Source organism: Haemaphysalis longicornis, unplaced genomic scaffold (genome assembly GCF_048455015.1).
Source record: "Haemaphysalis longicornis isolate Haplotype H1 unplaced genomic scaffold, Haemaphysalis longicornis Haplotype H1 scaffold_1, whole genome shotgun sequence".
NCBI lineage: Eukaryota > Metazoa > Arthropoda > Arachnida > Ixodida > Ixodidae > Haemaphysalis > Haemaphysalis longicornis.
The window spans coordinates 52,235,703-52,241,732 of NW_027526203.1; the positions used below are offsets into that span (position 1 = coordinate 52,235,703).

General features: G+C 45.1%; 1 long non-coding RNA gene across 1 annotated transcript; it reads right to left on the reverse strand.

Annotated features, from left to right (window-relative positions):
* Positions 1 to 780: 780 nt before the first annotated feature.
* LOC144164129 (uncharacterized) lies at positions 781 to 2,533 on the reverse strand. The gene is made up of 4 exons (XR_013321068.1): positions 2,354 to 2,533; positions 1,325 to 1,454; positions 1,026 to 1,247; positions 781 to 956 (listed from the first exon to the last, which is right to left on the reverse strand). It is a non-coding gene; the product is annotated as an uncharacterized LOC144164129 (long non-coding RNA).
* Positions 2,534 to 6,030: the final 3,497 nt, after the last annotated feature.

Consider the following 6,030-nt stretch of genomic DNA (forward strand, 5'->3'; position numbering starts at 1 on the left):
CTGTTCGTACGTGACAAAAAGAACGTATTTAAATTAAGAACAGGTAAAATACAAATTTAGCTTTACGTTGAGTCATTTAGCATGTATTGCGTTGTACTGCTTAAAAACTATCCAAACCGAGCTCGTGTTCTTCAAGTGTGTTAATGTTTTGTGCTTATAACTTCACTTCAAAACTATCTAATTGCTCCTCGTTTGCTGCTGTAGCTAAACAACGTTACAGTACAGCACATTTATATCCCATGTATACACTACAATGTAATAAATGAGAATTCTGCTATTTTCTCCTGGATTTAAAGTTAGCTTGGTTAATGGTTAGGCAAGTAAGAATTCTCGAGCAACAGTTCAAACGATTTTTGTGGCCACCGATATGTTTACTCAAACAACACAACTTGGCGTTACATGGTCGGCAAACTACGGGGTCATGTCCAAGCACACGCACAGAAACAAAATACTACGACCGCACAATTTTCGAAGCGACACGGCACTAAACCTGTTCAGTGCCTCCAGCTCCGTGCTCTGCGGGCGGCGCGCGGCCGCCCCTGCCCTGTGACGTCACGGCGGCACTCCGCAGGCCTTGAAAGTCTAGGTGGTGGTGGCGCGTGACGTCACGGCGAGCGGAAGGGGAGAGGAGGCGAGAGCGCGCGACGTCACGTGGCGTACTACGTCATGGCGCCGTTGCTACGCACGCTCTCCCCTTTAATGGCGGAATTTTAAAGCAAGGAACATGCAGATAGCGTAAATAACAACACTGACACTCTTTAAGATGAAAGGACATGTGCGTTTTATTTTACTTTTAACAATCGAGCCGAATACGTATTCTGTTAAAGCCTTGAATTTCGCAAGTACACTGTTTCAGACGATGCCTTCGTTTTCCTCCTCCTGGGCTTGCTTGTTCTTCTGTCTTGACAAATCAATTTGATGACATACTTGACGGCCATGAACCCAGTGCGACGCTTCTGCGAAATGAACGAAATGTGTAGTTTAGGAGAAGTTACAAAGTTGTTACAGCACAGACAATATCTCACCTCTAAAAACACCAGGACTTTTGGTATACAATATGGCCGCATCGATTTTCTTGTACTGGCAGTTCAAATGAGATTTTACAGCCATTTGTGGAAAACAAACAAAAGGGCAATGCTGTAACACATTGCGTGCTCAAAAGCTTACTTGCGCTTTGGATGACGTTTTCTTCCAGATGAGCTTATTCGTGTGTCAGTTTTGTGGTGCCGGTAAATATGAAGGCATTTCTGAAAACAAAACAGTATATAGAAGTGATGCAGAAAACTGAAGTGAAGCAAATTTTAGCAAATGGGGAAAATCTTACCTTTAGGAAGGAATATAGCAAAACAGGCCTTCCCACTTTACACTTTGCCTTGCTTGTTTAACTTTTTCTAATGCCTGTGTCAACTAAATTTATGACACGCACATCGCATGAGTGGGTTTCTCAAGCATTCCTGGAAAACAGAAAAGGACAAAAGTACTTAATTATATAAAATACCTCACAGCTTTCTTTACAGGCCATTGAGTAATTAAGTGAAAAGTCTTCAACAGCGTGCCAGAGAATTTTCAATTAACAAGCGAGCCGACCAACTGATGACGACGGGGCACGTCGGCAATATTAATTGAAAGAAGACGATAATTGCCTCAGTGCCCATAAACATAAAAACACAGCGAACAAAAATTAGAAAACAGGCAATTTTAAAGAATGGAAACATTACACAAATTACAACCATGTGTTTCCTTGGTTGCCTAATTTAAATTTACCGTTTGTTCTCGAAAAACTGGCATTGAGCTGTTTTTTTTTGTGCGTATGCCATTTTCTTTATAATTATAAGCATCCGACGAACACCAGCTTTTCACATGGAAAGTTTGTGGATACTACAAAGACGTAAGGCGTTACATCGTAAGATGGTTAGCATATAAGCAGCTCATAACATGGCTTAACTGCAACGCTAAATAGTGTTCTGGAACAGCATGCCGCTGAAACTCGCGTGAAATTAAACATGACAACGAAGTTAAACTTCTTAGTTTTATTTCTCGCGCGCGTGAGCAGCTGTGGCGAGAAGTAAATTAAAAGCCAATCGTACGTATCAAGGTTCTTGCAGAACCTACACTCGATTTCAGCATCATAACAAAAAATCTACTTCTGAGCGCCCACCTCATTTCGCATTATATTCTTTCCATAAAATTTAAGCGCTGAATACATGTTCCACCTTTTACAACCATACGCATTCACAAAAGCAAGAAGGATATGCTTAGAGGCTAGAAACGGGAGGGCAGTCTTGTTCCCGCTCTTTTACGAAGTAAACTGCGTTCGAAAGACTGAGGCGAGCTCAGAAAAACGAGCGCTTACCTTCATGGTCGGTTGCTATGAACTTTCCACGCTTTCCAACCCACAAATATTCGCCATAACATGCGGCCACACAACAAAATTTCGTATTGGTCCCTTCTACATTCCGCTTGATTGTCAGGATGCATGGCTGCTGGTTTCTGCAAAAGCGCGCGCTTTTCGTTCGCTCTCCACAACCCAACGCACGGCACCAACTGTTGACAGCAACCACGGCTGCCAAGCGCAGAGGAGCAGGAGGGGACCGCTATAATAAAGAAAAAAAAAAAAAAGGAGGGGACCGCTCTGCGAGCGGCGCGCACGTGTGCGCGTGTGAGAGGGTAGGACGTTTGGCCAAGGACGAAAGCCTTTTCTTTTCGTTTTTTTTTTTTTTCGGCCATCCCCAACTTCGCGCTCGGCTGCTAAAACTTCCTTTGCGACACACTCTAGAAGGGACGGGGCGACGACGAAAACAAAAAATAAGGCATGTAGGAACAAAGGAACGCGCGAGACGGCGTGCCTCCGAGCACCCCGCTTTCTGAGAACGCCTGGCGTCCTGTATTTCGTTTCGCGCCAAGCAGAACGCGACAAGTGTTCGATGCATTGGAGCCTCTTACGAATAAAAATTACACCAGGAAAAATCTGAAGATATATGTGTAATGCTAATGGAAGGGAACAAAAGCGAAAATGGGGAAGCTGGTTTTCAGCTTACTTGGAAGGTCTGTTTGTATAATTACAAAAGATCCTTGAAATAGGCCAATGATATTTCGTACAGGCAGAATCGGCTGGAAAATGGGTATCACACCAGGGTTAGGTCTTTGTTTTGTTTTATTTTTTCATTTATGTAACAATATTGTCGCGAAGCGGAGATCTCTTGATGTTTTCTGGTTGTTTTTTAAGTTCTGCCCACAGCCAGGGCTCTTCCTCCAAAATGTTGTGTGCGAAAGCGCTTCGGACGCGGCTGGGCGGTGGCCCCCTATTTTTCTGAGAAACGGCTCCGGCACGTGTGTCGGCCCGTCGGCCGACCGGGAGACGACGGCTGTTGGGGGAAGCGAACCCTCGCCTCGGCTTCTATTACCGCGCACTGGCGTCTCCGACCCCCGTTGCGCGCCGACGCGGGCCGCTATGTTCTCCCTCGGTCTCCTTCAAACGGCCGCCTGTCTTTTCTCCTTTTCGAGTTTGTATACCTTTACTTTATTCTTCCCAGTAATTCTTTTGCCACAAGCGCGCGTTTTTGAGCCGAAACCTTGTGTCTGTGTTTTTGGTCATTTTCACGTTGGCAGGGACATGTCTGATTGGAGCTAAGAAGCGTCTTCCTGATTGGCTGCGGGTGTGCCTTAGCCTTTTCCCACCCGGTCCGCACACGCTAGGATGCGCTTTTTCCCCCAATGCGTCCCCCCAAAGCAAATACAACGCGGCCCCTCTGGGGAGCGGCGATTGAGAGGGAGAGCAACAGCAGGAGAGCCGCTTGCTGCCGATCGTCGGGGCCAGACGCCGGGAGCCCTTCGCCCGCCATGTTTCGTTAAGTACTCTGAATCTTTTGAATGCCTTTTTCATCTATGTAATAAGTGTAATTGTCTCAAGTTTGTATGTGCTAAATGTCATCAATGTCATCCGTAAAGTAAACAAGTTAACCTTAAAACTTCTTCGACGTCTCGACTTCTTCCTTCCGATCTTCATGCTACAGTAGCGGCAGTATCTAACCAAAATACTACGTTACAATATGATGGTGCTCTGACTTTGGCGCCCGAGGTAGGCGAAATGTCTATGGGGAAATTGAAATATAAAACAGCCCACTTGATGTTGTTTATTTCAAACAAGGGTGCAAGGTGTGGACTAGTTGGAACGTTCGCTGATCAGAGGGGCTATAAAAATGACTAAATTTCACATGAAGGGGGGGGGGGGGGGCAATTTAAAGAACATGAACTGTGGGTTTGAATCCATTTCATGAATCAACTGTAATTACTGCGGCAACATGAAGGGAAAACACATACGATTGTAATTAGCTGGCGACATGTATGGCTCGCACTCCCACGTCACAGATGCACAGAAACTTGCATGTAAAATTTCTCCAGTAAATTAATTTTTTCAAGTAATTATGAGGATCCAGCAACAAGGAAATGTTTGAACCTTCTATCTAGATTATTTTTGTCTAAGGATATACAGGTGGCAACATAAAAACAACCCGCCACGCATGATTTAAAGAGGCCCTAAATAGGCTTCCGAAGGTCGCCATTTCGATCGCGCAATCGCTAGAATACCCCTTCACTGCAACGTATACCAAATATTACACCTATTACACCTAGCCAATAAAAAAAATGAAGTAAAAATTTTGTGTCAGTACTCCTTTAAGGCAGAGAGTTAAAAGTGCGAGATGCTTGTGAAAACTTAGTAAAATGGAACTGGAAATTTCCCTTGTCGATTCACAATTACCTTTTCATAATACAGCCGTAATCTACTACCTAAGACAGGCGTGCAATGTTTCAACAATAGGAAAGGAAAGTTGGGAAGCCATTTGTGAGTGCTGTTTTCAGGCAGGTATGAAAAAAAGCTGTATTAAGGTTATCTGCGCGAACTTCTTAAAGATACGGCCAACACGTCGAACGAAAAACACGGAGTATACCCGGTCAGTTTGTCTTTCCATATGGTGCACGTTCCCCAAAGAACATGCGTTGTAAAGAGGCCGCGTTAAATTTGGGATGTACATGGTGAAGTGAGCGGCTATAGGAACGTAGAGGAAGCTAAGTCGGAGCAGAGTAAACTCGATACTATTTGATGACGGCATAAAAAGTTATTTTCTTGTTGTAATTCCAGTTTATGTATTTATTCAGCAAATAATGAGTGCGAAATAACACACGGCAATGAAACCCAAGTTCTCATTCGTATGCACTGACGTCGTAATGCTGCGCCGTCAGTTTCATGCGCGCGTTGGGTTAATTAGCAGGCGCTGTATTCGGTCAGTTTCCTGGATATATGCGGCATGCACGTGGACAAAAACGCACCCGACTGGCATTTGCAAAAGACTCACGAAAACGGCCCGATAGCTGGCCATGCGTGACAACGCACAGTCGAGGGTGAAAGCTGCGCGCGGCTTTATCGATGCGCAGCAGCTGTGTTATGCTCTTTAAGTTTAATGATGTGTTAAAATCGCCCTAAAACATCTGATTTGACTGATTGTGAGGTTTCACGCGCCGACGCTACACAGGCGATGAGGCGTGCCGTAGTAGAGGGCTCCGGATTAATTTTGACCACCTGGGGATCTAATTAACGTGCGCGAAATCTCGAACACAGGTATTTTCGCTTCTCGCCTCCACACCCGCAAAAAAAGCGGCTGCCGCTGCCTGGAGGCTGAAATCGAACCCGCGTCATTGGGCTCAATCCTTGGGCTCAGCAGCACAACAGCCACTGTGGTGGGTTCCTAAAATAACTAAATCACACTAAGATGAGACAATCGGTATACCAGTTGCATGAGCGACACGGCCTGCAGGGGCTGGTGCGAACCGTTGAGCCCTGACTGCTATACCGCACGGAAGAGCGCATTCGCAGAATGGCAAATTTGGTGTCGTACATCAGTGAAATGCTATTATTTGGGTGACATTTACACGGATCTAAGTTGATTTACACTGGTGATTTGGCAGAGCGTGACTGTCGCACCTATATAACTTGATTGGCTTCCATCTAGGTGTGGCATAGCGACGCTTCAT